The following is a 16,109-nucleotide window of genomic DNA, read 5'->3' as shown; positions in this document are numbered from 1 at the left end:
TTGAATATACACATCCTATAATATGATTTTTTTTAAAAAAAAACACTCATTAAAACAAACAAACAAACAAACAAAAGTACTACTAAAATATAATCAAACTTGTCACCATTTTAAAACAAGGATCAAATTGAAAACATTGTTTGTTGGTTGTTTATAAACACACACACAATGTTGGAGTGACAAATGGTATCATACGATGCAACTTTATATTTCTTAGCCAAAAGTGACTGGATGAAAAACTTAAAATAGTTAAGCAATTAAATCTGGTGCCTACAGTTCAGATTGTCTTTTTTGCTATTGGTCTGCCATATTCAGAATCTTTATCCACAGTTATTCTTTTACTGATATGTAGAAAATGTTATTTTTTTCTTTTATGATTTAAATGCTTGACAAAATGTCATGTTACTGTGTTGATAATAAAATATAGTGATCCTATCTCTAAAAAGAAAGGAGCAAAGGGGTAGTGAAGGAGAAAAGTTGCAAAGTGAACATAAAATGTCAGTCTGCTAGAACCATGTAGAACTGTATGAATCTGTGCTTTATTCACTTTTCCAAGGCTGTAGTTGGACACAATGTGGCTCTGGTGTAAGCCAGGAAAAACTGACTGGTCCAGCAGATTATAGATATGACACTAAATCTGGCAGACATGGTTTCCACCTCCTCACCTTCATATGTTTTGGTTACATTAGCCTATTGTTATGCAAATGAAAGTTGTGGTCAGTTTAAACCCCAACCTGTGTGGCTGGCTTTTTCCTCGGTATAATGTATTCAAGTGAGTTCTGACCCAAATTCAGTAACCCTCTACTTAACAAGAGGGTCCATTGAAAACCGCACCAGGGAAACACCAGATGCGGGCATTAACAGTATTATACTATCTGCTGTCCTGGCTAATTTAAATAAAATTGTTTGTGCTCTCCCTGATAGAAGATGGAATTTATAGGAGGACACTATAAGACATGGGAGGACAATGAAAGAGGTCACCTCTTCAAATAATCAGTATGTGAGCAAATTGGCATGACAACTGAATGCAGCTAGGCCTGGTTGGACTATATTCCTCCATAAAATGAGACCTTTCTGGCAGAAACACGACTTAGTTGACTCTCTAATGTTAAAGTATTACCTTCTACTATCTTTATGGCCTCTTTTAACACAGACATATATTTCAGTCTTTTGAATTTACTTGTATGAATTGGTTGGATATACTTTAATTTAAATAACTTTTAATCCATTCCACAGGTTAATTTATTTTTTAAAGACTGAAATAAGGAACATTCTATTTCAGAACATTCACCTATATCTCCCAGTCATTTATTCTTTTTCAAGTCTCTTCTCTACTTCCAATGATGAAAAACAATTATCTATTTTTTTTCTCTATGGATACACAGTCTTATATATTTTGTCGCTTTTTGCATTTTAACCAGTATGCCTATTTGCATAAAATATTTGCTACTGTGTGAACCTTCGTATAATCCTTTCACTTCATCCCAGATTTGTCTTCTTTGTCTTATTTAAATATACTTATGCAAATTGTTTTGCTTTAGTTAAAGAACTGTAAAGATGAGTTAGCGTACTGTGGGCCAAGTCATCAATACCAGTAATGTAAAAATATTTCTTTGCTGATGAATGTTCCACAATGTTAACTTGGTATTACAAAGCAAAAATAATAGGGGAAAGGCTGCAATTTGATATACACTCACACCCTACAACTGACTTGGTTTGGCAAGCACTTTCCCACTTTTCAGCTACTTTTAAAATGTCCCAATTTCCTCTTCCTCCTCTCACTTTTCTCTTTTTTCCTCAGCTTACTTCACTTGCTGCAAACTGAATTTCAAGTGGAAAAGCAGTTTGTATTCACGTAACTCAGGAGTGGGAAGTGGAGAGAAGAGGACAGAATCTTGCCCTTCCAAGTAGGATGAAGCATAAGCAAAATGTTCTTCCTTATTATTAACTTGTGTCATCTTCACCGCAATCTGACATTTCTTGGCCACATGTGTTCCAATTTTCATCTATGAAAATGTTAGAGGGTAGGTATACTTACTTGGGAGTAAAATACTCTGTAGGACTTACTTCCATATGGGTCTAGATATAATTTTGCTAAAAGAAAGTGGTCAGAATCATTTTTGAAAACATGATGAAGGCATTAAGGAAATATAAAGCCATTGCAAAAGGAGATTAAACCACTGAAAAAGGATCAAGTCCCAAATGTTAGTCCCTGAATCAAGGAACTAGAATAAAGGAAATTTACACAAGTTACCTGTGAGGAATGGCGGCCTCAGTTCCCAACAACCAGAAGAACATCTTAGTGTGATTAAAACAAAAGACTTTATTCCAGGAATTGAGACAGAAGTTTTCCCAGCCAGGGTTGTGTCAGCAATGGAAATTTTCCTCTCAACCACAAGTTAAAAGTTACCCTCATCTAGCCCCGATTGCTCCCCTTCAATCCAGATCAAAGTAATAAATAATATAATAAATAAAATTTTTATTTATATCCCGCCCTTCTAGAAATCAGGGCGGCTTACAACATGGATTAAAATACAATCAATATACACATCAAAAGTTAAAATACAATACAATAATTATACAAAAAAATAACCAACAAAAGCCCCATAGCCCAACCTCTTGGCCACGGAAGAGGAGGGAGGCCCACAGGATTTTATTCGGGGAATGCCTGTTGGAACAGGAAGGTCTTTAAATCCTTCCTGAATTGGGCCAGGGTGGTAGACGAGCGGAGCTCGGTGGGCAGCGTATTCCAAAGGGCTGGGGCAGCTGTGGAGAATGACCTCCGTGTAGTGGAGGCCAACCTAGCCCCAGGCACCTTCAGTAATTGCTGCCCAGACGTTCTGAGGGTGCGAGGCGGAATGTATGGGGAGAGGCGGTCCTTCAGGTATCCCGGGCCCAAGCCATTTAGGGCTTTATAGGTGATTACCAACACCTTATATTGGGCTCGGAAGCGAATGGGCAGCCAATGGAGGTCTTTCAGAACCGGTGTTATATGGCTGGTCCTGGGAGCACCAGTGACCAGCCGGGCTGCCATGTTCTGCACCATTTGCAGCTTCCGAGTTTGGTATAAGGGTTGCCCCATGTAGAGTACATTGCAGAAATCCAGTCTCGAAGTTACCAGAGCATGTACAACAGTTTCTAGGTCCCTCTGGGCCAGGTATGGGCGCAGCTGGCGAATCAGCCGAAGCTGATAACAGGTGCTCTTGACCGTCGCATTCACCTGAGCAGTCAGGTGAAGCGACGAGTCAAGAAGCACCCCCAGACTGCGCACGGAGTCCTTCACAGGGAGCGTGACCCCGTTCAGGACAGGTGGAACCACCGCCATTCCTGGACCAGGGGAGCCTATCACTAGTACCTCCGTTTTCTCTGGATTCAATTTGAGTCGGTTTTCCCTCATCCAGCCCATTACTGACTCTAGACAGGCCACGAGAGGAGAGACGCCATCCCCGGTCACTGCATCAGTCGGAGACATAGAGAAAATAATTTGGGTGTCATCAGCGTACTGATAACCCCGCGCCCCATGTCTCCGGATGATCTCTCCCAGCGGGAGAGTAGCATTTCATGTTCCCTTTTCCTCTTCTTGTATTATCATTAAATCTTGCTAAAAGAAGAAAAATGTCCCTAGTTTATAGCCCAGATACTTTGCAGGAAGAATGGACATTTGCCCCTCCCATTTTTCCCAGCCTTAGATTCTAGCATGATTAATATACCCTCTCAATAAATCGACATATATTATTACAGTGCTATATCATCATATCATTATTGTATCATATCATCATATCATCATGACATAACCATGCCTATAGGTCTGACATGACTAAGTTTCCATTAGTGTAATTGATATACTTTCATTGTGACACATCATTGGATTTATTCCATTTTTTTTTTTTTTTTGGTATCTTTATTCTGTATTTTCTAGGCATTTCTCCCATTCAAGTATTCATAGTGCATATTCTCTCTGCTATTGTTTTGATGTTGTTGCTGCTGTTTTGCATAAAGTATAAATTCAAACCAAACACAGACACATTACACCTGAGCAAAACATTAAAATGTTTAAAGCTCAGCCAGATCATGCTGACAATTACATACCCTCCAGGAATCCTGGGACTTGACGTATTATATAGTTGTCTCCTTTTGGAGTGTGTAGGTGGGTGGGGCCACATTGTGCTGATGAATTAGAATGCCACTTTCATTGTGGCTCATGAATTTGGTTGACCTTGGGGTGGGGACAGAGGAAAAGGAAAAATAGCAGAGGTAAGCAGTGACGTGAAGAAAAAATCTGCCAGGCCCTTTCTGCAGTCTTTTTGCAGTAGGCTCCATTTGCCTGTATGGATGAATGACATTTTCTTTGTTTTAAAAATTAAGAATTTATCAAACCCCCCCCCCCACCAAAAGCTTCATAAATGAGGCAGCAAATGGCATGCACAGCCATAGGATGTGCACGTGCATCTGCTGGGCACGTGCAGCCGCACAGCGAGCACAAGACCCATTGGATATAATGGTGCTCAAGCACACATGTTTTTTGCTTTATGGGTGGGGGGGGGGTCTGGAATGGACCCCATGCGTAAAGCAAGGGCCCACTGTAATTTTTAGAAACTTGAATGCGGGAGAAAGCCAAACATCCATTCAAACTAGGGACAAGTGAATCTGTCAGTTTCAGTTTAAGGGTGAACTAGATTATGTTTTTGCCATGTTTTGCAGAGGTGCTCCCTCAAGTGATGAAAGACACACTTCACAATTTCTGGGCACAATTCAAAATAGTCATGACTTCTAAGCCCCACATGCCTTGAGTCCAGACTATCTGAACAACTGTATCTCCCCATACAAGCCAGCAAGATCATTAAGGGAAGGCTTTCTCTTGGCTCCATCATCATCACAGGCTCACTTGATGCGGACATAAGAAAGAGCCTTCTCAGTGGCTATTCCCATCCTCTGTAACTCCCTTCTGCAGGAGGTGAAGCTGGGACTCATTTCCACTTTTCTTTTGACAGTAGGCAAATGCCTTTCTGTTTAAACAGGCTTTTCATACAACATCGCTAACAGGGAGGCTTCTTACTGGGGTGTGCATTCTTGCATACCTTTTAAATAATGTTTTTTTTAATTTTTTTTCATTGGGTTTTGATTTCTTTTGTGAGCCATCTTGGGTCTTACTCCAGAAGAAAGGTGACATATAAAATTAATTAATTAATTAATTAATTAATGGGGTGGAGGAATGAATGTTTCTAGATCTCAAATTCTACAGATCCTCTCATGTACAGCAATTCAAAGAATTGTGCATGTCCCAGAACCTTCAAGCATTATCTGATGTAACAAACATGTAACATGAAACCATTTTGGAACAGTTTTGCTATAGACCCAACTTTAAATCCATCTCTTGAATATGTATTATTAAATGGATTGTTTGGGTGGGTTTGAAACAGCACTAATCTTGTGCTCTGATGTAGCATATTTTTCTCCCCTGTTCTTTATTTCACAATGGCCCCTCCCTCCTCAACTGTCATCTCGGCCTCAGAGGGAGCGATCAGGCAGACCCAGCAACATCAGGGACTGCCTGAAGGACGAGACTTCTCCCTCCTTTAACTGTCACATTGTATTTTGTATTGTATTGCAATTTTTTACTGTACACCGCTATGATCATTGCGGAATAGCGGTCTATAAATAAAATGTATTATTATTATTATACAGTTAAAATAACTACCAAACGTCTAATGTGTAGACTAATCTGTTAAAGTCGAAACCTTTCATGGCTGGCATCCATAGTTTTTTTGTGGGTTTTTTGAGGGGGGGGGAGCTGTGTGGCCATGTTGTAGAAGAGTTTGTTCCTGATGTTTCGCCAGCATCTGTGTCTGGCATCTTCAGAGAATTCTAGCATGGAAGTGAGTGGGACACACACACACACACACTGTGTGAGCTTAGGTTGGGAGGAGTGATGTTAATGTTAATGTGTGCATCATTCTGTTGTTGAATGGCAAGGCCCTTAAAGTTAGCACAGTTTGGTTACCAATCTTGAAAAACACAAAAAACAAGGCCCAGCAAATACAAATGAAAACCACCAAGAGTCAGGGGTTTTCCCAGCAGACAATGGATCTTTGTAGAGGCCTGTGACCTCACTGGAATGGAGACATACTGGATTGCAAAAGAGGAGTCCCTATTGAGATTCGTGGACTTTGAAAATCTCCCTATTGCCGCATGGGCAGAAAGAGGAAGAGCCTGCCTGCAAAAGATATCCTCCCCAGCATAAAATGTTTACTAAGGACTAACACAACATGCAGGCATCTGACTAACATCTCCAATTGTTGTTTCCCCCTCCCTCCTGTTTGGTTTGTAATATCTTGCCTGATGAAGAAGCCCATAGAGCTTCAATAGCTTGCAACAAGTATATTGTGCATTTCGGTTGGCCAATAAAGGTATCACTGATGGATTTCTGTTAAAGGTTAGCTATGGAAGATACTGCTTCCTTCCATAGATTAGACTAGCTATTCCCAAAATGCATTTAGTCTAGCAACTCCATGGGTCTTATGCTGCAGCACAAAGGAACATTAAATTGAATGATTAAATTGATGTTGACCATAGCTACTATTACAGGTAATAAAATGCCAGAGAAAATAAGTTGCTGTTGACTATGAAAAATGGTGCCATATAACATTTCAAGCTAAATCTTGACTCATCAACAATAATGTGCTGGGACTTTTATACATTTATAGAACAGGACAGTTGCATTGCCTTGCATACACAAAAGAGGATGCAATGAGAGGGCTAGTACTGATAGCAAGTGATAACTTTGATTGATACTTCTTTTATACACATTTTTGTCTACCTAGGCTGTTGCGACACTGTGCTGCACTGGCTTAGGCTATGGCTCTCATAAACTGAATAAAATATTGTTCTGGTGGCAGAAGAACAGATTGGCTTTGAGAGTCCAAAGGTTGTAGAACACCCATTAAAACCACTCTTAAAAATGAAATCTATTATTTATTCCTTTTTTGATGTGAGTTCTTTGGTGGCCTCCTGTTACCAATTAGAAAATCCCTAAGACTGCAATCCTGTATTCACCTGGACATAAGCCAGAAAGAACCCCAAATTATTCTGCATCCAGGAAGGAAGGACATTTTAGTGCCTCAGAGTTGCTTTTTTGTGTCAGAATTCACATAGAACTAGCCCTATAAGGAAGGTATTTTATTTCATTGTTACCCAAAGAATTGTAAACAATGCCCCCAAGTTTCATTCACCTGCTGTGTTTATGTGTGTGTGTTTAAGGGATAAAAATTATCAGTGTGTGTGTGTGTGTGTGTGTGTGTGTGTATTGCATTTTTCAATTGAATTGAAATTGGGCACCTAGCAACACACTCTGTTGATCTTGCCTTCCTTTTGGGGGAGGGGGGGGGGGAAGGCCCAGGTCACTTGATGCTTTGACTTCTCAGACACTCAATGGTACACATTGCCTTAAATGAGGGGAGAAAGGAAAGTGGGTTAGTCATCATTCTGTTTTCACAGAGGAAGGAGAGAAAGATATGTGAATGCATGCCTCACCACACTCTTGTTTTAGTCCATGCTGAAACATATGTCATTCCCTATTCATATATCTTAGACTTAGGGACTGAGGGTCCTCAGTGCTAGTCAGCTAATTCTGGGCTCTAGTTCTAGGGTCACCTTTGTCAATTTCTGTTTACCTAACTTATGATAATGGTTAAACCAGAAGATCAAATTAACATCAACCCACCACTTAAATATCTTTACATATTGATGTTCCAGGATATTTAAATGGGAGTGAGCAGACTCTTTTGGTATTATTTTATTCTATTTATTGTGAGTATTCCTTGATATATACATGCATATTCATTTCCTTCAAGGCAAATCATGGGAGTTTACCACACAGTCCTGCCGGAATGCTGCCGACACTGCCGGAAGTTCCCATTCCGTTCCTGATCTGTCCCCGAGGAGGCAATTTTCAGGAATGCTTCCGAACAGTTCCTGAAAATCGCTTCCTCTGGGACAGATCAGGAATGGAATGGGAACTTCCAGTGGCATCGGCAACATTCTGGCATGCAATAAAATGCATGATAGCCCCCGTTCTGTTCCCATCCTGCTCCTTTTCATCCCGTGCCGGGAGTGTTCCTGGAGGCTGTGCAGTAAACTCCACGGATTGTCTAGGTACTTCAGTTTAGGCATATTCAATAACATTATATGTAAGGCATTATTATTCTATTACATATAAGACATCTTATATTTAAGTCATACAGCCACCACATCATATTCATCAGAACATTCCTTGGGACTTTATCTCTATTCATCTCCTTTTCAGGGTTGACAATAAGCAGTACATGTGAGAACACCAGCCTTCTAAACCAGTTAACATGTAACATTCCCGTTTTAACATCATAATCAGCTTGTCCCTAATTGCACAGTTTTCCATAGTGTCTGCCAAGTTATTACACTGACAATTTCAAAAGGTGTTTATATATTCACACTCTTGTCGCTTCTCATATTTTTAGTCTTTTTGCACTTATCAATGCCAATCTCATGTGTTTGAGGAATTTTACAACTCTAACAGTTTTCAGTGTAACAAAGACATTTAAGAGTTAAACTTTAAGCAAGTTTTAATCAAATTTTAACTGAATTAATGACATGCAAACATATATCTCCTAGCTTTATCAGAATCAGCCTTGTAGGATAGCATGTCAGGACATATCAGGAACAGGTTGTCATATACAACAGTCTTCTGTGGTGGAGCCACACTAAGCATGTCTGATTTTCTAATTCTGAGCCTAACTCTGAGTTTATATTTAATGATAAACACTTTGATAATGGTATATGCACAGGCTGAGGAGTTACTAACTAAAATTCATCTGGCCTGCAGCAATGCAATATTCCTTGTCTTCCTTGGACAACTAGGAAGAAGTGGGCCCATCTGGGGGAGGTGCTGGGGTATTGGTTGACCATCATTAGCTTCCTCCACTGTGTAGTTCTCTGGAGCAATCTTTCTCCCACTGCTTAAAAGCACTCACAATGACTCTATTTAACAGGGTAAAAAAGGATACTTCAGACATAATTCAGACATTGTCCCCTGTTTCTTTGTTTTTGATATTGAAAGCTGTTGACAGTTCATGCTGCTTTTGTCCTGACACGGTCTCTCATTACTGTGGATCTTTCCTACAGCACCAAGAGCATCCCAAAGCTTTATAGCTGAGCAACGGCAGTGGGGCACAAGGCACGTGGGTAACAGTACTTGGCAGAGGTGGGCTGGCAAAAAGGCAGGATATCTGTTTCAAACACTTCTCAATTCCTGTGTCAGAATGGCCAGCATGAAACATCAATCAGCTACATTTACTGAGGTTTATTGATACCCAACCATGAAATAACGAGACCAGACACGTAAATTGGATGAATAAAGGGCCATTTATTTGACCTATAATCTATTTAAAGCTAAACCTATAATCTATTAAAACTTCAACCTTAACTTCAAACTCTGAGCAAATTGATTAAAGTGAAAAGCCTGGTGCAGGTCCAGCTGAAGCCAGGTGTCAATCCTAGACTTCCTCTTCAGCCTTCCCTTTGGGCACAAACACCAAACCCTGAGGTAAATCCGATGATTCGGATTGCATCCTCAGCCAGTCCTAGGAAGGTAAACATAAGGCACTGTCCCCCAAACTCCCACAAATTTGTAAGGTTGAGCAAAACCCACCATGTCTACCCCAAAGGCAGGTTCTCTCACAACTCCAAGCCCCTTAACATGTAAAGCTGATCAAGAGCCTAACCTTTCATCACAAAGGGGTGCCAATGGTGCGTACCAAACAGTTCTTTAACCCCATATGGGCCAGTGAAACCTATTTAACAGCCCCCCAAAGCCAATCACCAGTCCCGGCACACAGTATGGGGTAGGCAAAAAACCCGGGGAAAAGGTGAGAAAATTCCTACCTGGCCCCAAAGCGACCAACAAAGTTCATACTGCATTTGGGGGGGAGGGTGGGCTGCTTCATGGAAAAGAGGCAGGATGGGGGGTGCACTGTCCTTATATACTGACTCTGCCTCCCATCACATGCCTCAGCTTAGTCCAATGGACCTTGCTTATATTGAAAATTCTGATCTCTATCATGGAGGATATCAAAGCCCCACCCTCCCTCAAGGCTCTGCCAATCGTCCTGGTGTGAAACTACGGAACTGATCTCATAATGATAATAACACCTTATTTGAGGTTCACTGCATTATTCTACCAACAGTCCAACTGGTGAGATTTGTGAGTCAAACAGTTTAGATGCACAGCCCTTATCTATACTGAACCAAACTCAATCACTATTCCCAACTGCCACTGCTTCTACTTGTTGTGTGCTTCAGGTCCTGTCCAAGTTAGGGCAACCCTATCAAAGGATTTTCTTTGGAATATTTGTTCAAGAGCAGTCAAATAGAACCAATGGGGTTGGCATAAGCATTGATTTAACATTCAGCAATTCATTAAATGGGTACACTTTACTTGGGACTAGCAATCATATTTAGGCAGTCTTTTTTATTTCTTTGATTCAAACTGATAGTTTAACGTTCTTAATATTTATTGGCTGGCATCCTGTTAATGTCATCTATACATGCAAGTGTAGTTTATGTATGTGTATGCCTTTTGTGGGACGGAGTGCAAAATTCTATTTTCTATCTCTTTTTGCAATCTCCAAGGCTACATCTACACTTCAGAATTAATGCAGTTTGACACCACTTTAACTGCAATGGCTCAATGCCATGGAATTCTGGGATTTATAGTTTTGTGAGATATTAACCCTTCCCTGTCAGAGTGCTCTGAGGCCACAACAAACTACACATCCTAGGATTCCATAGGATGGAGTCATGTGGTCTCAAACTGTATTAATTTTGCAGTGTAGCCGCACCCCACAACCTCCCACTGGTAACTGTCAAGCCCATGGAGGGGGAAGTGCTTCTGCTTTGTCTTTTAATTGTTGGATTGAATAAATTTATTTGTATTGTTTTCTACAAAGTGATATGGATTGGTATTTTTATTATGCAAATCCTGACTGACATTTTTCTAATTGCAATAGTTCCAGCTATGGGTTGTATCCCATTGGTGTCATTCCTCTGAAAGAATAGTTTTTGATCTGGTGGATGCATCGATCAATGGTATGTAGAGTTTGGTAATATAATATGTCTTTCCTTCACTTGCAGGTTCCTGTTATCTCCCATACTGTCCTGAAATGTACTGTAAGCCCCCAGAGAAGAATTCTCTTGTTCCATTTAAAAGTGATACAGACCAAAAACTGACTCATCTATCCGTCCTTCTTTGTCAGTTCAACAACAGCAGCATGCAAGGTTATAAACAATGGGACATTCCTCCTTTCTCAAAGCAACAAAGGGAAAGGATCTTAACGTGTCTTATGTTTAGAACTCAGTAAAGTAAATAAGCAGGAAGACAAGGGGAAAATCAATATACACAAGAAAGAATGCGCAATTGTGGATGCAAAACAGTTTGGAAAGATTAACAAGCTACAAGCCTGAATGAAATATTGTGATGTGGAGATCAATGGGGAGCCCATTTTGACTTCATTGACCACTATGTACAATCAAGAGACACTTTTAATGACTTGCTGTAGTTACAGCTGGAGGCGAAGTTGTATGAAAATAGTCTAGATTCTCCATTCTGATACATTGCTGTGGAAGCAGTCACCATGATGCTGAAGCAGCATGAGATGAGCCATATGTTAGGAAATTTCTAATTAGGGGAATTTCTTGTTAGCTCAAATTGCCGAGAGGGAGGGGTAACAATGCCCCCGCGAAACCATGTCCCTTAGTGTATACCAAAGGAACAAATAATCCCTCAAGAGATGATATGGAGACCAGCTTCTCCAATTAAAGTCCAAATATTTATTAAGAAGGGGAACACATATAGAGCAATGATCACACACATACACACCAGACACTTAATGAAAGTAAAGGTGGAAGAGTGGAAAAGATTGTGAGGCAGAACTATGGGTGATACTCACTTCTGAAGGCTTCTCCGGGAGTCCAATGTTGAAATGGATGATGGATAAGACATGGCCGCTGGAACGTGGGGTGGTGGTGGTAGAGGGAGCTAAAATCAGGGTCCAGTTTGGTGTGGAGCCAAGCTGTATTCTGAAAATAGTACACCTGAGTGAGCAAATCCAGGGGTTCTGATAGGCGAAATCTAGCCTCTGCTGACGACCTAAATGGGTTGACCGAAGCCTAGACAAAGGTGCTTGATTGCCTGGGCTTTGTTAAGCCGAGGTGTAGGGTGGCCTGGTCAATGCAGATGGGTCTGACACAATCGGTGGGGGTTACAACATCACCACCGCGCCACCTCCAAATGAGGTGGAGTGGTTGTGACGTCGTCATGCTGCGTGAGGGCGCCTAGAGCGCCCTTTCCGCGGCGTGAGAAGGAGCTCAAAAATGGAGCTCCTTCTGGGGTTTGCGTCACTGGGCACAGCTTTTACATGGCTGCGCCAGCGACGCAGAGGAGAAAGGAGCTGAGTGGCCCCTTTCTCCTCCTCCCCACCGCCATCGGGTGTCCTCGGGGCTTGAAGCCCCGAGGACACCCCTTTCCAGGCCGCGGGGAAGCGGCCTTTTGCCGCTTCCCCAAGGCCTGGAAAGCGGCTGATCAGGGCCTCGGAGGCTGCCGTTGTAGCAGCTGAGGCCCTGATACAGTGGGGAAAGGGCCGGATACAGGCCGCCCCAAAGGGGCGGTCTGTAATGCGCCTTAATGTTCAACAGTAAGCCCACTTTGCACTTTCTTCCTTCACCTTTCTTAGTAGTTGTTCCAGGTCTTTGGGGTTTTGTGCTAGTATTATGGTGTCTTATGTGTATCTTAGATAGTTGAGATTCTTTCCACCTATTTTTCCTCCTTCTTCTGTGTCCAAACTTGCTTTTCTTGCTTCAGTATTTTCTGCACATAAGTTGAATATGTAGGATGATAAAATGCAGCCTTGTCTGACCCCTTTGCCCATTGGGAACCATTCTGTTTCTCCATTTTCTGTTCTGATAGTAGCCTCTTGTCCTAAGTAGAGATTCCTCATCAGGACTGTCAGATGTGTGGCACTCCCATGTCTTTAAGGGCATTCCATAGCCTTTCATGATCTATACAGTCAAAGGCTTTGCTATAATCTGTAAAGCAAATGCTGATTTTCTTTTGGAATTCCCTGGTGCACTGCATTAGCAATATGGTCCCATTTTATATATGGTATACCATTTTACTATGTTATTGTATGTGATGGTATTGGATTCTCCATGGATTTTGGTATCCAAGGGTGTCCTGCAACCAAACCCTAGCAGATACCAAGGGCCTACTGTATCTGTATTATGTCAATATGGTCATAATGGCCTCAGTCCATTTGCTAGCCCAAACTAGTATCAGCGGGAAATTTAATTTGATTTACACTTATGTAGGTTCCATTAGATTCAATGGATGCAGTTTAGTGGGGACTAGACACACAGGAAAAAACCGGGGGGGAAGGAGATTGCCACAGGAAGAATGAGAGTAATATGAAACACAAAACTCGTAATCCTATAGTATTATACTATGAAGACTCTGGGTTTCTCCAGCCTAAGTCAGATGAGTTATTTGCTTTTTATTTAAAATTTAAGTTTAAAGAACTAACATAATGGATAAAAGACAGTCAACACCTTTGGTTCTCTGATCATAAAGAGGATTATTTTCTAATGTTTAGCTGGAATCTCTCTAAATTGAATTTGTTGGCTTAAATTTACAGGATATAGCTTACTCTGTTTTCCACATGACAGATATTTATATATGGCTGTCATATCACCTCTCTCATCTAATCTGCACGAAATAAATAATGCAGTTTGACAGTACTTTAACTGCCATAGCTAAATGCTATGCAATTCTGGGATTTGTAGTTTGTCGTGGCACTTTCTGACAAAGGAGCTTAATATCACAAAACTACAATGTCCAGAATTCCATAGCACTGAGCCATGGCATTTAAAACAGTGTCAAACTACATTATATCTACAGTGCAAATTAGACTTCAGTCTTCACTTTTCCAGGCTAAAGATACCCACGTCTTTCAACTGTCATTCAGAAACCCTCACCTGGAATACTATCCACATTACTATTATTGTTGTTGTTGTTGTTGTTGTACTTGTTCTTTATTTACAGTCTTTGACCAAAATATCTCAAAGTTATATAACTATTAACCAATAAAAAACACTCTTACAAAAACTAACAAATCTAAATTATATCAAATTAAATCAGATTATATTTATTTATATCCCACCCTTTCCCCAAAACTGGGACTCAGGGCAGCTTTCAGCATTAAAAAAAACAGTACAATTAAGAGCATACAAAAATAGTACATTAAAATTTCAAACTGGCTTCCGGGTGGGCTATGGAGTTGAGACTGCCATGGTCGCCTTGGTCGATGATCTCCGTCTGGGCATGGACAGGGGTAGCGTGTCCCTGTTAGTGCTCTTAGACATCTCAGCGGCTTGACCATGGTATCCTTCTGGAACGCCTGGGAGAGTTGGGAATTGGAGGCACTGAGCTCCAGTGGTTCCGTTCTTACCGCTCAGGTAGATTCCAGATGGTGCAGCTGGGGGACATGTGCTCCGACAAGAGGACACTTACATCTGGCGTCCCTCAGGGAGCCATTCTGTCCCCCATGCTATTTAACATTTACATGAAACCGCTGTGAGAGATCATCTAGAGACACGGGGTGCAGTGTTATCAGTACGCTGATGACACCCAAATCTGTTTCTCTGTGTCTCCGACTGATGCAGTGACCAGGGATGGCATCTCTCCTCTAGATGCCTGTCTGGAGTCAGTAATGGGCTGGATGAGGGAAAACAGACTCAGTTTGAATCCAGAGAAAATGGAAGTACTCGTGATAGGTTCCCCAGGCCCGGGATGGAAATATGTCCACCTGTCCTGAACGGGGTCATGCTCCCCCTGAAGGACTCTGTTCACAGCCTGGGGGTGCTCCTGGACTCGTCGCTCCACCTTACATCTCAGGTGGATGTGACAGTCAGGAGCGCTTGTTATCAGCTTCGGCTGATACACCAGCTGCGACCCTACCTGGGCCGGGGGGACCTTGAAACAGTGGTACATGCTCTGGTAACCTCTTGGTTGGACTTCTGTAATGCACTCTACATGGGGCAACCCTTGTAGCAAACCCGGAAGCTTCAATTGGTGCAGAATATGGCAGCCAGGCTGGTCACTGGATGCTCCAGGACCAGCCATATAACACCTGTTTTACAAGATCTACATTGGCTGCCCATCCGCTTCCGGGCACAATACAAGGTGTTGGTTATTACCTATAAAGCCCTAAATGGCTTGGGCCCAGGGTACTTGGAGGACCACCTCTCCCCATATAATCCGCCTCGCACTCTCAGGTCGGCCGGGAAGCAACTGTTAAGAGTTCCAATCATGAAACATTCTGCATCTGCACAAAGGGCATTTTCCAGCTCGGCCCCACAGCTCTGGAACTCTCTTCCTGATGAGCTCTGCTCAGCTACCTCCCTTGACATATTCAGGAAGAGCTTAAAAACCTTCCTATTCAAACAGGCTTTCCCTCAGACAATGTATTATCCCCTCTCCCCCCGATGTATTGATGCACTTGCACTTTTGCTAGCTATTGTTATGGTTTTAATTGGTAGTTTTTTCTCTGTTTTTAATCGGTTTGATTGTACCGTTCGCGTTTTTAGATGTGTATGCTGTTGGAATGTTCTGCACACTGCCGTGCTCTTGTAACCCGCTTTGATCTGAAAAGGAAAAGCAGGATATAAATAAACATTATTATTATTATTATTATTATTATTAATAGAATTAAATTATTACTGTCAGGAAATGACATTGGTGTGGCCACTAGGGGGAGCTGTTGTGCAGATGATTTACAGTTCCAGTGGCAAATAATGTGTTAGCATTCAAACAGGACATCATCGGAATGTTGATGCAACTGTCAACTGTCAGTTCTCAACTGTCACTGAGAGGAGAGTGAGACAGTTGGTGCCTGAGAGAGTGGGCTGTGTCTGTTACTGAGAGGCAGTGAGATGGTTGTGTGTTACTGCGGCTGCCTCAGAGGTTGTGTTATTGTTGGTTGGTGTAAATAGTGTGTATTAGAGACGGATGTCCAATACACTGTGTA

Source organism: Sceloporus occidentalis, unplaced genomic scaffold (genome assembly GCF_023333645.1).
Source record: "Sceloporus occidentalis isolate IW3139 unplaced genomic scaffold, rSceOcc1.0.p SCAF_2, whole genome shotgun sequence".
Lineage (NCBI taxonomy): Eukaryota > Metazoa > Chordata > Lepidosauria > Squamata > Phrynosomatidae > Sceloporus > Sceloporus occidentalis.
This window is presented reverse-complemented; position numbering follows the sequence as displayed.